This window comes from Anabrus simplex, chromosome 4 (assembly GCF_040414725.1).
Source record: "Anabrus simplex isolate iqAnaSimp1 chromosome 4, ASM4041472v1, whole genome shotgun sequence".
Classification (NCBI taxonomy): domain Eukaryota; kingdom Metazoa; phylum Arthropoda; class Insecta; order Orthoptera; family Tettigoniidae; genus Anabrus; species Anabrus simplex.
This window is the reverse complement of record NC_090268.1, coordinates 52,088,628-52,112,012: the sequence shown is the minus strand read 5'-3', so window position 1 is coordinate 52,112,012 and position 23,385 is coordinate 52,088,628.

The window sequence follows — 23,385 nt, the reverse complement described above, 5'->3', positions numbered from 1 at the left end:
AATTGGACTAGACGAAAGAGTGACTGAATGGGTTGCTATATTTATAGAAAATAGATCTCAGAGAAGTAGCGTAGGGGAAGCTTTATCTGACCCTGTAATAATTAAGAGGGGAGTTCCTCAAGGCAGTATTATTGAGCTTTATGTTATAAATAAATAAATGATATGAGTAAAGAAGTAGAATCAGAAGTAAGGCTTTTTGCGGATGATGTTATTCAGTATAGAGTAATAAGTAAGTTACAAGATCGTGAGCAACTGCAACATGACCTCGATAATGTTGTGAGATAGACAGCAGGCAATGGTATGTTGATAAAAGGGGTTAAAAGTCAGGTTGTAAGTTTCACAAATAGGAAAATTCCTGTAACTTTTAATTACTGCGTTGATGGGGTGAAAGTTCCTTATGGGGATCACTGTAAGTACCTAGGTGTTGATATAAGGAAGGATCTTCATTGGGATAATCACATAAATTGGATTGTAAATAAAGGGTACAGATCTCTGCACTTGTTTATGAGGGTGTTTAGGGGTTGTAGTAAGGATGTAAAGGAGAGGGCATATAAGTCTCTAGTAAGACCCCAACTAGAGTATGGTTCCAGTGTATGGGACTCTCACCAAGATTACTTGATTCAAGAACTGGAAAAAAATCCAAAGAAAAGCAGCTCGATTTGTTCTGAGTGATTTCCGACAAAAGAGTAGCGTTACAAAAATGTTGCAAAGTTTGGGCTGGGAAGAACAAGGAGAAAGAAGACGAGCTGCTCGACTAAGTGGTATGTTCTGAGCTGTCAGCGGAGAGATGTCGTGGAAAGACATTAGTAGACGAATAAGTTTGAGTGGCGTTTAGAAAAGTAGGAAAGATCACAATATGAAGATAAAGTTGGAATTCAAGGGGACGAATTGGGGCAAATATTAATTTACAGGAAGGGATTGGAATAACTTACCAAGGGACATGTTCAATAAGTTTCCAATTTCTTTGAAATCATTTAAGAAAAGGCTAGGAAAACAACAGATAGGGAATCTGACACCAGGACGACTGCCTTAAATGCAGGTCAGTATTGTACCAGGAAAAGTTCTTGGGTAACGAGCATGAGTAGGACCTCAGGGAGTGGAACTTGGTTTTGGAGCCGATACAGAGTAGGATAGATTCGCAGAGCAAATAATAGATGGTTATAATTTTTTTAAACAATTTATTGATTCTTCACCCTGCAATATGATTATTGGACTCAAATCTGGCATTGAAATTAAAAGTTTTAACGTAATCTTCTTGAATTCTGTTCATGAAAATTAAATAAATATCACTGATTCCAAAGTCTTTCATATGTGAAAATACGAGGTATTAGATTTCTACCTAAAGTCTTTCTAAATATGAGCACACACTCCTAATTGCAAATTGACATAGGAAATTAAATTTCTATTGAAAGTTTTTTTTCAGTTTTTTAGTTTGTAAACCTTGATGTATAGCACACTTGAAAAGCCTAAAGTTCTTCTATGAGATATGAAAATTAAATTTGAAAATTAAAATAATCACAAAAGATGAACTTCTGAGAAATTATTAGAACTCTGAAATATTTGTTCACACGCGGCACTGAAGTTTCCACTGTTCAAAATTAATGAAAAAAATTTTAGTCAGTTTGTTACTACTCACTTAATGAAAGAAATGTTGCTACAAATGTTGAAGGACGGACGTCGGGGATGTTCCGTGGAGAATGAGGATCGGCGATGTTCCATTAACACACCACGTTGACGTCCCTCGATGAGGTGATGACTGCGGGAACTGAATCATGTAGAATTGCAGCTCGTTAAGGTGATTTTTCGCACACGGAAAATTCACTTAGTGCGAGTAGTTATCACTGACACTGTCATTTACTGTCGAACACAGTTTATGGCGTAATTGAACTTTAAGACGTTAAATGAATAATCACAGTCCTTTCTGTGTGAAATATTATTTGAAGTCGTTACTGGGAATATCCATAATTACACAGTTCACACTTGAAAAAGGCAAATCACACTCTATAATCACAGTCTTTGAACACGGTCATTAAGTCACTAAGGATTATTTTCTGATTATCTGGTTGTTATAACGTCATATTACCTTAGAAAAAGTTCTTAGTATTCACCCAGTTTACTACTGTAAGTCGTATACTAATATGGCATGAACATTACGTGAATAAAGAAACACAGTCCGATGCTCGAAAAGAAATGAGTCCTGGTAATTCTACACATTAATTTATGTTCATGGTAGAAGTTCAACATTATGTGAGGTAAACTAAGTCGACACGTAATGATATACTCTGTGAACGTTAAATATTTTGGTATTTGCACTTCAATAAGTTCACTCGTATTATATTCTCAAATGTCTTTAGAATTAGATCGTAGTCGCGACGCGATATACTGAATACAGTGTGACGTCTTTTATAATTTTGTCGGCGATATAACTTCGTATTCCGGAAACGCGACGGCAAGTACTTTCACCGTGACTGCGCGGTCATACTGTACGAGGGTCGGTCTCCCCTCTGTCTCACTCACACACACATCTATGTACTCGTCCTTGTACTGCTCTGCTCTGTTTGTTAGCCTTGACGTATATACCGGCGCTTGGAGGGGGTGGTTCTCTTGGTCATGTGACCGCGAGTGCATAATTTTCTTAGACTTTAAATTATTATAACTCAACAACTATGGGATGGATCAATTCGAAATTCACAGGGATTAACTTTTATGACGTCCGCTACAATTCAGCGTTTGTCCCGTTGAAATTGGTTAAGGCGTTGAATAGCTTGCGAAAAGAAAATTCTTTTCGAGAAATATCTCTAGGGGAGGTGAGCTTCGAGCGACAGGTGACGTCACTTGACTTCGCCTAGTGCACTCATGGAGTCTAGCACATGCTGGAACATTCCTTTTGCTCAGTTGTTCGTACGTCGGACGGATATTTTATGCTGGAATAACGTTTCTTTCAATTGATATGGGCCAGGACCTAGGCTTTCCTGGTGCAGTATTGAGTGATTGATCATGCTGATGAATAATTTGAAATTAATAATTCGATATTTCGCAACGTCGTCATTTTATCAGCTGTTTAAGTTATCTAATAAAATCACTTCGTGGGCGAATTCAAACGTACTTTGTAAGGTGGTGTTGCTAAATCTATACGTGACTTAGGCCGGCACTGGAGCACCAGTCGAAGAATAGAACTTCGCTAGGGGAAGGGTTTGCATACGGACCTCCGAGCTGACAGCAATGCGCCACAGCAAGTACGCTACGGCGACAACAACTGAAACAACAGTGTGTTCGTGTTTAATACTGATTTATCGGCATGGCTCTCAAGCCATTATTACGTGCAGATTTAGCAGCTGTGCCACACAAAGCCCATTTGAATTCACCCGCGAAGTGATCTGATTGGCGAACTTCAGCTTCAGATAAAATGCTGATAAAACCCTCGTTAACCCGTTAACCACCGGTTTCACAGGTAATGTTCTTAAACTGACTGACAAGACAAATGTTTCCTACCTGACAAATATTGGTGTCACTTTGTTTCATACATTTTTTGCTAGTTGCTTTACGTCGCACCGACACAGATAGGTCTTATGGCGACGATGGGATAGGAAAGGTCTAGGAATGGGAAGGAAGCGGCCGTGGCCTTAATTAAGGTACAGCCCCAGCATTTTCCTGGTGTGAAAATGGGAAACCACGGAAAACCATCTTCAGGGTTGCCGACAGTGGGGTTCGAACCCACTATCTCCCGGATGCGAGCTCAAAGTTGCGCGCTCCTAACCGCACGGCCAACTCGCCCGGTGTGTTTCATACATTAGCTTACAATGAATACTCTAAACATGTTTAAGTACATGACATATACCGAGTAAAATCGTGATATGCAAAACATTTTCGAGCACTGTATGTTTCACTGAGTCTCTCGAAGGCCTTCACGTTAATAATAAAAATAGAACAGAATGGAATACTCCCATCCGCTAGTTCCGGATCATCTGAAACTGAGGAGAGAGCGCTCTTTTATTGCGGTTCATTAAAGTTTGATACGTGCATTACATTTTCCTCTTATAATTATTTGACGATTACTACACTAAACGACCTTCACCTTGATACTGAACCCTCCCACCCTTCTCTTTCCCTGACTCCTCCTCCCGCTCGCAGTCACCTGGAGAAGGAATTCTCGTCCATTTCCCGCTCATTACTGTGTGCCCATCATACTGAGCTGAAATCTATTTTTGAAGGAAGCATGTTAAAAATTGGAGCAAATAGTGAGAGATGGATGAAGGACTCGGTCCCTCTAAACACGGTAAATATAGAAGGATTTAATGCAGTTTTTCACAATAGACCGAAGCGCTGTGGAGGAGTAGGTCCATACTACAAAAACAATTTAACGGGGAAGATTGTACAAACTTCGACATTATCTACTGACACCTTAACTGAATATATGATTGTTGAAGTATCTGTTGATAAGACTAAAGTACTTATTGGAGTTGTTTACAAACCACCAAAAGCAGGAAACTTCACCGACTTCGAAGACAATTTACTAAGACTCATACCTTGCTACGAACATGTACTCATTTTTGGCGACTTTAACACAAACCTGTTAATAGACTCCATTGAAGCAAATCGTTTACAGAACATATTTGCCTCTTGTAACATGTCAGTATTGCCACTTAACCCTACTCACCACGTGCATACGGCTAACGGATCCTCACACACTCTAATAGATTTACTCATCACAAACAGTCTTCAGAAACTATTAAAATACGGACAAACTTCTGTACCTGGTATATCCTACTATGATCTCATAATATTTAGCTTATTCTTTGAAAGTTCCCAAAACAAAGCCGAAGTGGATAACCTATAGAGACAAGAAAAAGTTAAATCCTCAACAATTAATACAGGACGCTATTCTCTGCCCGTGGGACGAAATACTGCACTTAACTGACAATAACGAAAAGATAAAGAGGTTTAACACATTATTGTTTGGATTGTATAACAAACACGTACCTAAATATACTGCTAGGGTGATTCGCAAAGCTGCTCCATGGTTATCAAATTATATTAAGGCCGCAATGGTTGAACGTGATGCACTACACAGATGTTACAAGCAGACATTATCAACTGACGATTTTGAAAAGTACCGTGTGCTTAGAAATAGAGTTAAACAAATAATCAGAAATAAAAAGTATGCGTACTTCCAACAGTTAGCCATTAACTTGAACACAAAAATTACCTGGCAACAACACAGATCCGTAGGTATTAGGAGGCAAACTACAAACTCCAATACGCATGACATAAATCCGGATGAATTAAATGCCCACTTTACTAGAGAAATAGTTAGTACCCTCCTCATATTATACATTTGAAACAATAAATTCTCTTCAATATACTCCATTGCCACAACGGCCTTTGTTCAAATTTCGTAAAGTAATTGAAACTGATGTAAGGAGAAAACTAACATCAATCGGATCACTAGCAATCGGAGTGGACGACATGTCCTTCGTCGTTACCTTGATAGATGTAGTATTGCCAATTTTAACCCACATATGTAACTCATGTCTTTCGGAAGGCTACTTCCCAACTGTTTGGAAGGATGCTTTAATTTTTCCAGTACCAAAAAAATCTCGAGCAAATTCTCTATCTGACTGTCGGCCTGCCAGTTACTTTCCTCACTTTCGAAAGTCTTAGAAAAACTTATGCATGAACAACTGCTCCGGTAGTTGACGCACCATTCGTTATTTGACCACTTCCAATCTGGATTTAAGAAGGACATAGTGCATCTACTGCTCTTCCAAAAATACGGATAACGTAAGAAAAGCAATGGATGAACATGAAGTGACCGTGCTCATTCTCCTAGACTTCAGCAGTGCTTTTGACACTATCAGTACGGACATATTAATAGCGAAATTGCATTCTTTCCATCTTATCCACGATGCTCTCAATTTGTTCGCTTCCTACCTCCATAACCGACGACAGTGTGTTGTCGTGAATGAAAAGAGAACAGAGTGGAAGGGTACAAAGTTAATAGTGTGCCACAAGGTTCTATACTCGGCCCCTGTTATTTATTTTATATTTGAATGGCATCTCTTCTAAGTTGGAAAACTGCAACTACCATCTCTATGCCGACGACCTTCAAATTTACTGCCATACACAAGTGAATGACATAAATGCAGCTATTGAAAATATGAAACAAAACTTAGAGCAGATCAGCTGTTATGCAACTGAGAATTCTCTCTCCATCTCCATGAACCCAACGAAAACACATGCTATCATACTAGGGCAGAGAAAACTGCCTACCCATTTGCACAGTCTACAACTTCCAGTTATTCAACTAAGTGGCGTTGCTATCCCATTCTGTAAATCAGTAAAAAGCCTTGGAGTCACTATAAATGAAACTTTAAACCAGAATGAGCATGTCACTAATGTATGCAGGAAAGTTCATTCATCACTTCATTCCCTTAAGATTCACCAGACCGTATTACCTCTCAACTTAAAAATAAGACTCGTTCAAACACTGATACTTCCAATTTTTTATTAATATGATGCTGCGTTGCTGGATGCTACCAGCGAACAAACAAAGAAACTGCATAGAGCTTTAAACTCCTGCATTAGATTTATTTTTTCATTGAATTTTGCCTCGCATGTATCCCCTTTTTTTGCACAACTTTCTTGGCTAAAAGTAGAGCAACAGAGAAATCAGCATGTATCAACCCTCTCCAGTAATTTCCGTTTTCTATCTCCCTTTCATGACCGCGACACGTGTTCTGGGTCAACAATTACAATACCTCCACATCATACATCTGCCTTCAGTAATTCTTTCCCTGTGTCGGGCGCTAGTGTATGGAATGCATTACCTCCCTGAAATTAGAAATTGCTCCTCATTAATTACCTTCAAAAGACAGTCTAAAGATTTCCTCTTAAATACGTAGGCTATATTATGTAGTTATGTGTGAATGCGTGAGTGAATGTCTTAAGTAAATAGTTCCCAAAAGTTTACATAAATTTTTGTTATATTATATGAATTCCAGCATTCCAAGTTCGTATTCTTTATCAAGCCGCATAATGTGGTTAAATGTAAGAGAGGGCTAAGAACCCCAACTTTGCCATAAATAAATAAATAAATAAATAAATAAATAAATAAATAAATAAATAAATAAATAAATAAATAAATAAATAAATTAAATAAATAAATAAATAAATAAATAAATAAATAAATAAATAAATAAATAAATAAATAAATAAATACATTTATTTTGTCCTAGACGTTAACAATGCTATATTGTCTAGGACAACATGTGTCTTCCCTTTCCTTAGTCTATTGACTGCTTACTAACTTTTGCGTCACAAATCTTTTGGAGTGTTACTTAACGGCTGAATTATGAATAGAAGTAAATGACACGACAAGAGATACGGCTGGAAAATAACGTAGCAGTTACATGCCTGCCACTGTTACAAATGTAACGGGGACAAAAAGTAAGAGGTTACCGAGTAACGACAACAGAATGACGTACTAGAGAAAACAGTAACTGGGAAGTGTGAACTGTCACTAGTAGCAGCTTACAGACACAGAATATGAGCTTCAGAGTTCAGACAGTACGCATGTGTTGCAAGTGAGAACGCTTTCGTACAAGATTGCTTTAAGTCAAATACACTATAATGTATAATGTACTCTATAGTGTTTAAGTTGCTGCTGTCATCTGGCAACTAAAGTGTAAACTGGTATGACATATTCAACCGATCAGGGGTAATCGTTGACTCAAACATTACGCGTCATGTTTTCTTGTCTTCTATCCTTAATCGGGACATTGTCAAACTCACTCCTCTAGATTCCAGAGAAGACGCTATGTTGTCTTTTCATTTCACAAGTTGTCTGCTTCTCGTTAATTTTATATCAAATAGGAATGCGTGTTTTGCTGCACCGACTTTCAACAGTGTAGTGATGCGTGCGCGCATGTGCGAGTGAATGAATAAGACACATACAAGCTTGAAGCCGTGACCAATACAACGTGAGTAACCTTGTAGGTTATTTTAAACTGTTACCTTTCACAGTTATTGTATTGTAGCAGTGACACAGTTAGCAGTTAGCAGTTACACAAAAATAACCGTTTGTCACACCTCTACACGACAATAAAATTATTAAATAGTACTGCATTATTACAAATAAACTACTACTAAGATGTTTTCATTCCTTCCCGCTTGAATCTCTATATATAAAGTGCCTATTTTGTCTGTTATTCACAGTTATGTTGAGGAAATTAACATTTTCACAGCTAAAGTTTTTTACCAGATATACATTGTTATGTCTTCTCTACAAGAAAAGAATACAATGGAACTCTCACCACCACAACTTTTGTCCTTTTCAAATAAAAATACGGTTTTATTTACAAAGTATTTGTCTCGTATTCACCGTGATGACAGCTACAATCTGTCGGCATGAGTTCAAACTGCGTACTTCTGTTGCCTTCCAACTGGAACCAGATATTGGTCATAAGAACAACGCAATGTTGACCATCACCCTGTTTAAGGGTCAGCCTCCGTCATAGTGGCGGATATTGTACACGGGTACTGTAAACCCATAGTGATCCAAGCACAGACTCATGCAATAGGGGAACTAATTGCACATAGAGTCGACTCGCGATGTTCCCCGCGTGATGGCACCAATGACAGATAATCTCAAGGCTCAAAATTCATCATCCAATGGTCGCCCCCTTTTAGTCGCCTCTTACGACAGGCAGGGTATACCGTGGGTGTATTCTTCGTCTGCGTTCCCAACCCACAGGGGGTTGGTACAAATTTAAACATTTACTGTTTTGCATCATCAGACGTCCTAACACCTATATCACGCACGAATGGTTGATCCGTCCTACATTTAGCCTGCAACCACCTCAACTGAACAGTACCGTAAAGTTACTCTTAGGTCGATATGTGGACTGAATGCTGAAGTCTTTTGGAACGTATTCTGAAATCGAAACACTGTTTTAATGTGCCTTCAGTGTCCCAAAAGAAAGAGCTGTCTGGGAGAATTTGTAGTAGCCTATTCTGTAAGTGTTAAGTGTTAAAAGTGCAAATTATTGTAATTAACGCTGAAGATGAACATTACAGACTACATTCTAAGTTAAGTGTTAAATTAGTAACCATTAACATCGATAATTTTATATTTTTATTTTTTTGCTACTTGCTTTACGTCGCACCGACACAGATAGGTCTTATGGCGGCGATGGGACGGGTAAGGGTTACGTGTGAGAAGGAAGCGGCCCTGGCCTTAATTAAGGTACAGTCCCAGCATTTTCCTTGTGTGAAAATGGAAAACTACGGAAAACCATCTTCAGGGCTGCCGACAGTGGGGTTCGAACCTATTATCTCCCGAATATTGGATACTGGCCGTACAAGCGACTGCAGCTATCGAGCTCGGTGATAAAAATATTTACTGGAGGGAAATCAATCATTCATTTTCCATAAAGACTTATATAGATGTCATAATCATCCACATCAGAACTATCTTCATCGTCCATCACCACATAATCGCCTGTGTAACAAAAACACTACGGAGAAATGAATCCACGAAATCATAGCAGGATGCCTATCTTCAATTGAGATTATCAATTGAATGTCTCACTCTATCTATTTTCAAGACACTGTGGTATTTAATGTGCGTTGTTCAGTTGCTAGTTGTCTCTATACTTTCGTCCGGCTCTATGGCTAAATGGTTAGCGTGCTGGCCTTTGGTCACAGGGGTACCGGGTTGGATTACCGGCAGGATCGGGAATTTTAACATAATTGGTTAATTCCGCTGACGCGGGGACTGGGTGTATGTGTCATCTTCATCATCATTTCATCCTCATCATGACGCGCTGGTCGCCTAAGGGAGTCAAATCAAAAGAACTGCATCTGGAGAGCCGAACTTGTCCTCGGACACTCCCGGCACTAAAAGCCATACGCCATTTCATTTTATGTCTGTACTTTACACTGAACATTTTGCATATTGTTTGACGAATCCCAACTACGAGGGTAAGTCAATAAGTGTCTGCAATCAATTTAATTGTGAGTATAGACAAACTGTCATTCACAGGTTCGAAATTTGCAACCGATTTAAGGATCTTGGTTCTAACAGCAAACGCGGTTCCGAGCATCACAGCTCCATTGAGGATTCCTCTTTGCGCTTTGCTCTCGAAAAATCGGTAGCCTTCAGATTCAAAAATCTCTTCATCTGGGTACCTTGTTTCCTGTAGGGCCACTATGGATATCTGATTTTCGTGAAGAGCTTTGGTGAGGGTTTTCAGCTTGCCAGTTTGTGTAAGTTTATGTTGAAAGTTGCTAGAAAGGTTTTAGATTTTGGCCTGAGTTTTTGACTCTTCGGGGTACACCGAGACGCTCCGACTCGTCTCTTGCATGATGTTGAGTCTCCCCCAGAATCCGAACGAGACTCGTGCGCCGTGGCGTTCACGACGAGGGATTTATCCGAAGATATACCCCCTGGGGTATGTTTCTTGAAATGTTGTGCCATCATGCTTTTTGACTTGACTTTGCTTTGGACGGGTACCCATCCTTTTACAACTAGAGTTGTTAGCCCTAGAGGTTGCCTCAAGATGTTTTCTGGCTTCTGGTCATTTACCAGTCTTCGCCGTAACCCTGGCAAGGGACCAGTTTTTTTTTCACGGTGGGATTTTATTTCCCTACTACCCTCTGACTCTGCTGGCGGCAGAGCCAGCGAGCTTCCCCAATTCCAATGGGACGCGCCCGATGGAGGTAACCGGTAAATCCCCACACGGGTATTATTATTATTATTATTATTATTATTATTATTATTATTATTATTATTATTATTATTATTATTATTATTATTATTATTATCGAACCAAACCAAAAACAATGGCACTAGAGCCCCGAAGGGCCATGGCCTACCAAGCGACCGCTGTTCAGCCCGAAGGCCTGCAGATTATGAGGTGTCGTGTGGTCAGCACGACGATTCTTCTCGGCCATTATTCTTGGTTCTCTAGACCGGGGCCACCATCTCACCGTCAGATGGCTCCTCAATTATTCCGTAGGCTGAGTGGACCTGGAACCAGCCTTCATATCCAGGTAATCCCTGAACCGGCCAGGAATCGAACCCGTACCAAACATTTACTTATTTTTACTAAAATATCTCTTCTAAGATGGTTTTAAATATGAAAAACTTTGAACGCGTTTTGATGACGATGATGCTTCTTACTTAAAGGGGCCGTATATCTAGGTCATCGACCCCTAAAAGTACGAAATGAAGCTAAATGTAATGACAATTAAAAAATCCAAAGTTCATCCACTGACCAGAATTCAAAACGTGATGATGAAGAATGAATGGATGAAGATGAATTAAAGCAATCAGAGAATCCCACTCACAATATTGAACGTTAAAAATAATTCCAAAATCGATCCAATGACTAGAATTCAAAAATACGACGATGGACAAATATTGTGAACATAAAACTATTATTGGATCTGACCGGCAATGCCCCATCTTCCCAGAAACTATCTTAAAACGATAGTATTACTGACCAATGAGCAGCTTCCAAAATACAATCCTGAATCGATGTTGCCTGCTACCTAAAGGGGTCCAAAATCCAGGTCAACTGCTCCTCATAATGGTACTTATCTTTAGTAAAGTAGAACCATGGTATTTCTCATATAGCGGCACTAATCATAAGTAACGTAGACTCAGGGTGTTCCACACATTGTGGTATTACAACTAATGCACGTTGCAGAGGTAACGTAGAACTATGGTGTTTCTAAGATAATGTCGCAACTCATAGGCAACGCAAACCCATGGTGTCCCTTATATGGGTTCAAGGGACTTGTACTACCCGGTGCTGTTTCTTACATAGTGGCTAATAATCATAGGCAACGCAGACCCACAGTGTGGCTCATATTGTGGTACTAATCACAGGCAACGCCCAGACCCGTGGTGTTCCTCACACAGTGGGTACTAATCACAGACAACGTAAGCCCGTGGTGTTCCGCATAATGTGATAATAATCTCAGGTACTGCATCAGTTCGTGGCGAGCAGCCGGACAGGCAGGTTGTAACATAGCTCGACTCCGCTATAGCTAGTGAGACTTGTTAGTGCGGCAGTGAAACCATCCTCGGACATAAACATTTCATTAGTGAAATCGTCATAGTTTACCGTTTAATACATTGAATTGTGGAAAAGTATAGTATCAGTTAGTTAACACTATACAATGGCTGACCCCCTAGATACGGGGCAGTCCATTAAGTTGGCATTAGAGACATGTTATATGCACGACTCGCTACCTCAGTTAGACTCAGTGAACCATAGGCCTACTCTAACGAACGGAACATCACAATTTCAACCAGCACCTGCCAGTTATGATCATCAACATTAGCATGCTATTCTCATCAGCAACACCAAAATCAACAGCAGCAGCAGCACCAGCACCAGCAACAACATCACGGCGATCAGAACACGGGCATTCATACACCCCCACTACAAGAGAGCATCACACCTGCAGGTAATAATGTATGTACTCCTCATCAACGAAATGACCTATTAGATAATAGTGTAGATGTACCTAATCAACCAGCTAAACGATTTTGCGGACACATGGTAGGACAGTCAAATGGAACCATAAACGAAGTCGAAAAGTTGATAGACATGGATATATCCGACGCCAGTACTTCAACATCTAGTAATCCCTCGGTCCAAGACGTGCCAGTAAATAATCACTCAAGTTCAAATAAGCTTAGTTCTGATAAGAGAGCGGCTACCTATCAAAGTAAAGACAATAGATATAGTCGCACAGACATAGGCACGTACTGTATTTTCGTAGAAGGTTTGGACAGTAAAGTTGGTCATCTACACCCTATGTCGATAGGTAAACTGCTTTTTCAACATAACAATGCCTTTAAAAAGGAGTGGTTGGCATCCGCCCTATTGGAAAAAATCGTTTAAAAATTGTAGCTCGCACGGCAGGATCATTGAATTGTACAATGTGATGTTTTTAAACAAAATAATTTAGAAGCTTACATTCCCAACTTTCTGATCCATAAACAGGGTATAATCAGAAATGTCGACACCACGTTAAGCGACCAGGAAATTTTAGAAGAAATTGACTCTCCGTGTCCAGTTGTGCGTATTAAGAGATATACCAAAAGATCACATACGAACCCAGGTCAAGTTATAGCAATCCCAGTGAGTCTCGTAACTTTTCGATCGCAGTCCCTCCCCACTCATATAGCTATATAGGGAACTCGCTGTGCTGTGGAACCGTATGTTGCTCCAGTAGTACAGTGTGACCTATGTTTACATCTGGGTCACAGGCAAGGACAATGCAAGTCAAGAGTAGCACGCTGTAACAGATGTGCGGGTCCACACTTAACAGAAAACTGTGACAATACCACGGAAGTTCGTTGTGCACTCTGTCAAGGTCAACATTTTGCTTCAGATAAGAACTTTCCGGTGTTAGACAGCGAGACATGAAAAGGGCAACTGCTTATAACACACTTCCTATGCATACATCAACAGAGCAGCAAAGTCAGGGATACGCTCAGGTGGTTGCTACTGTAGCACAATACAGTAGTCACGAAGAATTTCCTCCTCTACCGACACAGCCACCACAAAATTCATCCATAATAAACAACCAGTATCATACAGCTTTGCCATCAATGCAATCATCACAACAGTTATCCCATCCACAATATCAAGGTCAACAGGAACAAAGGCTACTCGCACCGCATCATGCCGCGACTACGCAACGACAACTTCCCTCCCTCTCCACTCTACGTCCTACTCGCCGCCAAGAAGCTCCCCCTCCTTCCCCAGCTTACCCTCTCCCACAGCAACGAGTGTTTGCTCCTCAATAATTACCAATTACACCTATTGGACAAAACCCATATCCTCCTCATCCATATAACATTCCTGACCATTCCATCAATCGAAATAACTTCATTATAGAAGAATTAGTCAAACTTATCATGCAAATAATCACCTCGTCTCAGACAACACCCATAGAAAATCCCCTTGTCATTCGGGAATTAATATCTAGTTTAATAAATAAATTCAATGGGTTTTAAGGTCCTGCAGTGGAATGCTAGATCTGACATTGCTAATAAGGAAAGTTTAGAGCACGAACTTGGTTGCAGAGATATCAAGGTGGCAGCGATTTCCGAGACGTGGTTCAACGCATGAAAACTTACAAGATTTCGAAATTATAATATTCTACGAGATGATCGGTTCGATGGGAAAGGAGGCACAGCACTTTTTATACATAACGCAGTTCCTTTTAAGGTAGTGCCTGTCACAGTGGGGGTAGATCCTGGTATACAACTCGTTGCAGTACGTATCCATTCACCTGCGCTTGAGTTCACATGTCTTTCAATATATTGTAAACCAGGCAGAATTATAACACCGACAGTTTGGAATAATATTTTATCTCCTTTGGCACCATCGTACCTTATATGCGATGACCTCAACGCACACAGTACTACCTGGGGGTGTGCCTTCACCGACCGACAGGGTTGCAATATTTTAGAGACAGTCGACACTTTCAATCTATCCATTTTGAATGACGGCTCACCAACACTAGTTCCGTCCTTATACCACCGTCCATCGGCAGTTGATAAAACAATGTGCTCTCCCGCCATTGCCACAATCACCCACTGGAATGCACTTAAAGACTCGCTAGGTTCAAATCACTATCCAATACTTATCAACACTGATATTTCTCCTACAAGTAACCCCTCGCCATATCCATCAAGCAAGTGGAATATGCATGGTGCAGACTGGACGCTTTTTAGGCTAAAATACTTGAGGAAACACGCTGTTTTCGGACCCAAACATCCGCCATGGACAATTATAATACCTTTGTTGAGATGATGGAACGTGTTGCTCATATATCTATCCCCCTGCGAAAACCTTCTGGTCAGAAAAACACTCCAACAGTATGGTGGAACGCTGATTGTTCCCGCGCCATTGCCCTCCGGCGGACGGCTCTCCAGGAATTCCGAACACACCCTACCCAAGAAACATACCTACAATATCAGAAGATTTCTGCTCGAACTAAGCGATTTCTCAAGCAAACTAAGAAACAGAGTTGGCAAAAATACTGCTCCACATTGAATAAGGAAACCCCAATAGCAGAAGTTTGGCATCGCATACGACATTTGCGCAACAGAAATTGTAGTACTCAGGATTCGTCACCTGATACCTCTTGGTTAGAGGATTTTGCTGATATAATTACGCCACCATCACCTAGTTATCCACCGTGTACATTTAATGAAGAGCACTCCGACCACTTTCTCTGTTCGCCATTTACAATCAACGAATTCCGTGTGGCCATTAAGAACTCCGCCAATACAGCCTCGGGCATCGATGAAATCCGATACCCCATGTTACAACATCTTCCTGACGAAACATTGCAGCTTCTCCTCCGGATTGTCAATGAACTTTGGTTTCAAAAATGCATACCTGAGTCATGGAAGACACAAATTGTAGTACCCATCCTCAAGCCAGGAAAAGAGCCAGGAGATCCAGCAGATATCGAGCTATTGCCCTTTCTTCCTGCATTGGTAAAACGGTGGAAAGAATTATTAAAAATCGCTTGGATTGGTGGCTAGAATCACAATCTCTGCTACCTTCTACACAAAATGGATTCCGCAAGGGTCGTGGCACGTATGATAACCATGCCATATTAACCACAGCGATTCATACAGCTTTTCTAAACAAACACTACCTTTGTGCTCTATTTTTGGACATATCCGCTGCGTATGACAATGTACGAATACCAATACCAGTGGACAAACTGATTGCTCTTGGGTTTCCTCCAACTTTTGTGTATATATCAATGTATACATGTTAGATGGCTTTATTTTCGTTATAACCATAGACTTCTCGGGCCACGACGATCGACCCAAGGACTCCCTCAAGGTGCAGTACTTAGTCCCCTACTGTATACTATTTATACCCGAGATTTGGAAAATATTCTGCCTCCTAGAGTTAGCCTTCTTCAGTATGCTGACGACGTATGCATGTTTACCTCAGCGACGACAGTACCTGCTGCCAAGTGTCGTCTTGCAGATGCTATGCAGCATGTAAATCAGTGGTTACATCAACATGGGTTAGACCTCTCTGCAAGTAAATCCTCTGCAGTAATAGTCACAAAAAGAAGAATTGAACCACCAATTTACAACTTCATCCTGGGATCACACAGCATCCTAGTTCACCCACAAACCAAATTCCTCGGACTTGTGTATGATTCCCGTCTCACGTGGACTGCTCATACGCAACATATTATTCCAAAATTGGAACAAGGGATCAATATCCTGCGCACACTAACTCGAACTTGGTGGGGAGCACACCCATCTATACTCTTAGTGCTATATCGCACGCTGTTACGATCGAAGATGGACTATGGAAGCATGTTTTATTTCAGTGGCAATAAACGCCTACTAAATAAACTAGATAGTATTCAATTTCAGTGCATTCGCATATGCCTTGGAGCTATGAAAACCACGCCAACTAATGCTCTTCTCTTAGAAGCCGCAGAGATGCCCTTAACTATCCGTGGACAGTTTCTTTCAGATAAGTTCATATTAAAGCAAACTCACACTAAAAATTCAACAGTTCTAATACCTCTTCTCAGATTACAACATTTAGCAGACGATCAAGGCCGGCTTTCTTTGAATCAAAGATATCTCCTGCTGCAAAGTGTCACATATATAGACTCATTACTGACCCAAAACTGTCAAAAGATGGCGGCAGACATATATGATATTCCATTTGAGCACTGCATATGCCCTATGGAAGTGGATAGATCACTAACATATCTACAAAAAAATCAAAGATTGGCGCAGTTATGTCAAGAGGAATTTACTCTCCGGTATCCTTCGTCTGTTAAAATTTATACTGATGGCTCAAAAATACCAATAAGTGGCGTAGGATGTGCATTCTATTGTCCTGATCAACATGAAACGCAAGGTTTTCGTTTGCCAGAACTTATTGTTATCTATGCAGCAGAAGCTATTGCCATTATAGAAGCGCTCAAATATGCCAGACAATTCTACCGTAAGAGTATCACTATCATTACCGATTCATTGAGCGTCCTTTCCACACTATCTACACCGCTTATCCTCCTGAAACCCAATATCTACCATATCAGTATTATTCAAAAAACATATGAACTCCAAAGACGCGGTTCTAGAGTAAACTTCGTATGGGTCCCAGCCCACATCGGGATACCACATAATGAATATGTAGATGAATTAGCGAAGAAAGCATGTGTCAGTGGACAGGTCCTGAACACTCCCAGCAACTTCGCGGATTATACAGTGATTATGTTCCAACGAGTATATAATCAGTGGTCACAGAAGTGGGAGGAAACAAAGAGCCACAAAGGTAAATTTTACTCAACGATTGAACAGTATCCCCCGCGACGTCCTTGGTTTGCACAATGGAACACTCAACGACGATTCATCTCGACTATCACTCGATGCGCTTCAATCACGGAAGTTTTAGAAGTCACCTTTATCGCATCAACGTAGTGGACACACCATACTGTTCCTGTGATGGTCAGTCGATTCAGGACATAAACCATCTCTTTTTTGCATGTGCTCATTACCACCAACAGCCAAATGTGTTTATTACAGCTCGACTTCATGCTAAACAACAGTTACCAACCTGTGTAAATACACTGCTGGCGACCAAAAACAAAAAAGTGTATGCTATTATTGGGAACTATTTAAAAACAACTTGTCTACAAATTTGATTGATTTTCTATGGAAATGTATGTGATTTTAATGTAATGATGCGCAACATCTATGTATTTTATATGTATATATATATATATATATATATTTTACACTGTGACAATGACTTGTAATGAATTGTAAAGTTCAAACTAGCGTACTGTAATATCCAGGTGGCTGTTTGGTCTGTAGCTGATCTAAAGCTAAATAAATAAATAAAACATCTCAGGTACTGTAAACCCACAGTGAAACACACTCTGCTGCTACTAATCACAAACATATTGTGTACCTAACATAGTGGTACTACTCGGAAGTAAAGGCGACCCATGGTGTACCTCGCGTGATGGTACTAATCAGAAGTAGTTTCATGGTTGTAATTAAATCATCACTTGGTCGCCCCTTGTTTTGTCTCTTACGGCAGACCCAGGATACCGTGGGTGAATTGTTCATCTGCGTCCCCCACCCACAGGAGTGAACGCGGCTTGCTCAAAACTAAGATTTGATGCATAGCCGCTTAATGCATAACACAGTCTAATTGAAAATAATGATTCGAGGAAAAATACAACGCTATGGTCTATTATATTCGTGACAGGTAGAGGTTTTGACTCCGAATACGATTCTATTCCTAAAGTCGAATTATTTTTTACAGCATGGAAAATTGCATTTAAAGGGAAACGATACTGGTGCATTTGCTCGTAAAACTTTATCCACGCCATGACGCGTTCGACTAGAAAACGCCGATATTGCTTCTCGCCACATTCCCAAGACAGATATTGGTGAGCAGGTCGGCGTAGTAGCACGTGTCACCGTTCCCGACGCCATTACATTAGGGAATGTTTGTGATTACTGTGCGTGCATCCAGCCAATGATAGCTAGAAACCAAAACAAATAAATAACTAATGCGCTCTTGGATTTTTATTTTGTTTTGTTTTTTGCTGGCGTCAAGGGTTTGCCAGCGGTCATGTTTTGGTGGTTTAATAAATAATACGGAGGCCCAGAACACCTTCGATGTGATTGCTTCCATTGAGTATGCGGAGAAGTGCTTCCCCCACAGTGGCGAGCTTCTTCCACGCTCCCATCAATAAAATATTCTGCGTCGAGCACGGTCTCTCCAACCAGCAAACCTCAGGGCTGCAGTAGAGATCCAGTAAAACATCAACTCTCATTTTACAAGCCGTTAATTCTTTTGACTGTCAAGATGGAGTGAGACAATAAACTGAACGATTTCAGAAACTAAGTGGATGTGCAGTCTTCAGTGAAAGTCCAGGTGTAGAAGAACTGCGTTTAGCACTTCGCAAGTTGGCGAATTCGACCCTGGTTCAGTCGTGTGGTATTCAATAGCTCTATAAAGTGTGCCAGCCTCGTATTGGTAGATTTACTGGCGCGTAAAACTCTTTTGCGGGACAAAAAATTCTCGCACCGGGGCTTCTCGAAAACATAAAAAAAATAGTAGTTAGTGGAATATAATTATTATTAGTACCAAGCGACCGCTGCTCAGCTCGAAGGCCTGCAGATTACGAGGTGTCGTGTGGTCAGCACGACGAATCCTCTCGGCCGTTATTCTTGGCTTTCTAAACCGGGGCCGCTATCTTATCGTCAGGTAGCTCCTCAATTCTAATCACGTAGGCTGAGTGGATCTCGAACCAGCCCTCAGGTCCAGGTAAAAATCCCTGAGCTGGCTGGGAATCGAACCCGGGGCCTCCAAGTAAGAGGCAGGCACGCTACCCCTACACCACGGGGCCGCCTATTATTGGTAGTAGTACGATAGATATCACAATGGAAGACCGAACAGTAATAAAATAATAACTAGTGGCCTGTAGCATCTAAAGCTGCTCATAGCCGGGCTGAGTGGCTCAGGCGGTAGAAGCGCTGGCCTTCTAACCCCAACTTGGCGGGTTCGAACCTGGCTCGGTCCGGTGGTATTTGAAGGTGCTCAAGTACGCCAGCCTCGTGTCGGCATATTTAATGCCATGTAAAATATATCCTACAGTACTAAATTCTGGCACCTTGTGTCTTCGAAAACCGTAAAAGTAAAATAATAACATAATATAATAAAAGAGTTTTCTAAAAACAAATTTGGCAAATACTTTCGTCTGTTATTTTTTCATTTTTGTTTTAATCCCTCCGGAATTACCTGCCGATAAATCATGAGACATTGATAAGTCTCTAAGTTCAGCCAATTTTGTAAAGGCAGAAACGAGTAATTATAAAATCAAGTCATTAAATGATCACTCCAATAATTGCAGACGAAGTCTTACCCTAACCCGCAATGCATTCTGTATTTAGCAGGTTGCTAAGCGACTAACAATTTCATTAATATTAATTCATTAATGTGATTTTCATCCTCAGTAATGCCAGTGCATTTAGCCATGTTTGATTACTGTCTGTCACGCCAGAGAGTATACCCTTCCTATGATCACGGAAGAATACTATTCCCTGCTGGACAATCTTTGATTCTCTAACCTTTCTCAGATTCCAAATATATTCCGCAGATGGCAGAGCATTCCTAATAACTTCCATGTTGCTAAGAAAAAAGTCTACGTACAAACAGATGTCATCATGATATACGCCTTAGACATTATCTGTCGAAGAATAACCTAGCTACACTAGAAATAGTGAAGGCCATGATTCTTAAAAAGTTTTCTGTGTGGAAAATAAAATGCTCATTCTAGAATAAACTATGTGCTCACAACACAACCGTTCTATATAGAAGAACTGCTATTAAAAATAACATTGCCATCGACAAAACAATACCAGGCTTTACATCAAGAACTGCAGGATGAAAAAGCGAATATATGGATATAATTTTACCAAACAGACGGCATGATGACGTAAGAATGGATGAATTCTGACTACGAACTGTGGCATACCATAACGCGAATTTTATAAAATGTTTATAAAAACCATCGAAAAGTGAAGGAAAAACAAAAAGACTATGACAGGCGTATCAATGAAGTTCTAGGTGTAGAAAAACTGCGTTTAGCACTTTCCAAGGTGGTGAATTCGATCCTAGTTCAGTCCTATGGTATTCAGTGATTCTCAAGTGCGCTATCTACGTATTGGTAGATTTAATGGTGCGTAGAACGGATGCTTCAGAGCAGAACGGGGTCCTCATATTATTATTATTATTATTATTATTATTATTATTATTATTATTATTATTATTATTATTATTATTATTATTATTATTATTATTATTAGCTGCTTATCTTTATAATTATAAAATAAATCCAACTAGGCAATGAAAGCGAAATAAATATGCGTAACTTACCTGTTGCATTTTGAAGCAGAATCACACAGTCAGATTTCTTTAAAAACAATGGTATACTTGATTTGTTCACAACTTGTGGCAAACAGCCGTAAACATGGTTGATTATAACCGGTCCCTATTGATGAAACGCCAATATTTTTTTTTTTGCTAGGGGCTTTACGTCGCACCGACGCAGATAAGCCTTATGACGACGATGGGATAGGAAAGGCCTAGGAGTTGGCAGGAAGCGGCCGTGGCCTTAATTAAGGTACAGCCCCGGCATTTGCCTGGTGTGAAAATGGGAAACCACGGGAAATCATCTTCAGGGCTGCCGATAGTGGGATTCGAACCTACTATCTCCCGGATGCAAGCTCACACCCGCGCGCCTCTACCCTCACGGCCAACTCGCCCGGTAACACCAAGTTTTGAAGCGATGCGGCAATATGAATGAATGTAGTATTCTTTGTGACACGCTTGCTGCGATATAGCCCAACACCTGGATAGGTGCGACGTAAAGAAAAAAAAGACACCTGGATAGCCACGATGATTCTTGATTGAATAGAAGCTTCATACGCTTACTGAATAATAAGGGTTAAATAAACTTATCGTTTTGACTGTAAACTAATATATCAAAATAATAGGTGCGAAACACTCGATTTGCTTAACTTAAAGCTATCATTCGCAATTGAACGGAGTTGAACAATTAAAGTAGTGCACTTCCTGAATAAATAAGGCTATGACGTGATCGTGGATTTTCAAATATCAACTCTAAATTACGAAGCGTAAGTAATGTTTTCATTTTGTTGAGAAATTCCTCATATGCAATCTATATATCAAAAAAAAAATATATGAAAAATAAAGTCAGTCAGTCCGGCCATTCTATCCGGTCGACTTCCTTCATTTTTTAACTGAAAGGTATTCATGCACAGATTTGTCATCATACACTATATATATATATCACTTAACTTCCGTCTTCCTCAAATTATTTGAGTTTTTCAATTTTTTGTCTCTTTGAAGCAATTATATATTTGGTTCTAATTGAGGTACGGAGTTCGTTTCGGCCTAAGAACACTCAGTGGATCAAGCTCTTTCGTTTCAGCTTTTAACTATTCAAACTGTTTGATTCTGAGGAAAGTTATGAGTGCACATTCAATTTGACGTCTAATTTCTTCAACTTTTTTACATTGAAGCAATCGTATCTTTCGTTCTAATTGAGGTACGCAGTTCGTTTTTGGTCTAAAAAACTCAGTGGATCAAGCGCTTTCTTTTAAGGTAATAACTACTTACATTGATAGATTTTGAGAAAAGTTATGAGTACATTTGTCTCCACGACGAAGATCTTTGAAGGCCTTTTTAACAGCTCGGCGCGTAGTGTTTAATTCAATTTCTTTGTGTGATGTATTTTCAAGTGTTTTGTTGACATAATATTACATTCTATTACCACAGCAGATCATGTGCTTTATTTCATTAGCTGGAAACTTTTCAGATACATCCGTGAGGATAGTAACTGTCAACACCATACTTTGTACATTGCGGGCGGAGCCAGCGGGAAACTGCTAGTGATAATGAATTTTGCTATTAAAAGAGAAGTTAATACGCCACATGATCGTTTATATCCAAATTTATTCCACTGCGTTGAGCATACGCCTTAACAGCATATCATGCTCCTCGGTAAACAAACTATTACTGTTCGTAACGATTGTAGTGCAGAATAGTTCCTTATCGTACACCTCCACTGTTTTCCTTTCCAAGTTAATCTTGCGTATCAAAATTTCAAACCAAGAAATTACGACCTCTATTACTTGACCTTGAGAAAATAGTCACCACACACTACAACTGCTTTTACTATGAGACATGGGCATATCAAAGGGCAGAATACAGCGCTGTGCAAAATGTACGGTACACTATCTGGTGGCAGTGATATTCAGTGCTGAAATTGACGGTGTGCACTATGTTAGTATGTGAATGTGATGTTTAAACTGACCGTGTGTTTTGTGATCCTTTTAAAGGGCACAGTCATTTCTTGAATTCGTGCGCAATGTACCGTCTCCGTGAGAAGGACATCACGAATTCGGAATGTGTTCTATTACTGAGTTGCGGGGTGTCGTAGATAATTGTATTTTGAATTATTTATTCAAAGTTGTGGGGTAGAATTTCAGACCTAATTTTGTGGTAAGACAATCAGAACATTTAGTGCACGACTAAAAATGGCTTTTACAGAATTACATCTCGGCACACTGTCAAATAAAATTCGAAGAATCGATAATGTTTTTATCCTTCGTCTTCTCCTTTTTGACCTTTTTCAGACTTATGTGGGGTCCAACAGTATCGTCGCTGCCGGGACAAAACCTCCTATGTGAAATATTTTACCTTAGAACTTTGGCCGGTAAGGTTCTGTCATCTAAGGTGCAATAATGTGTGAACATTG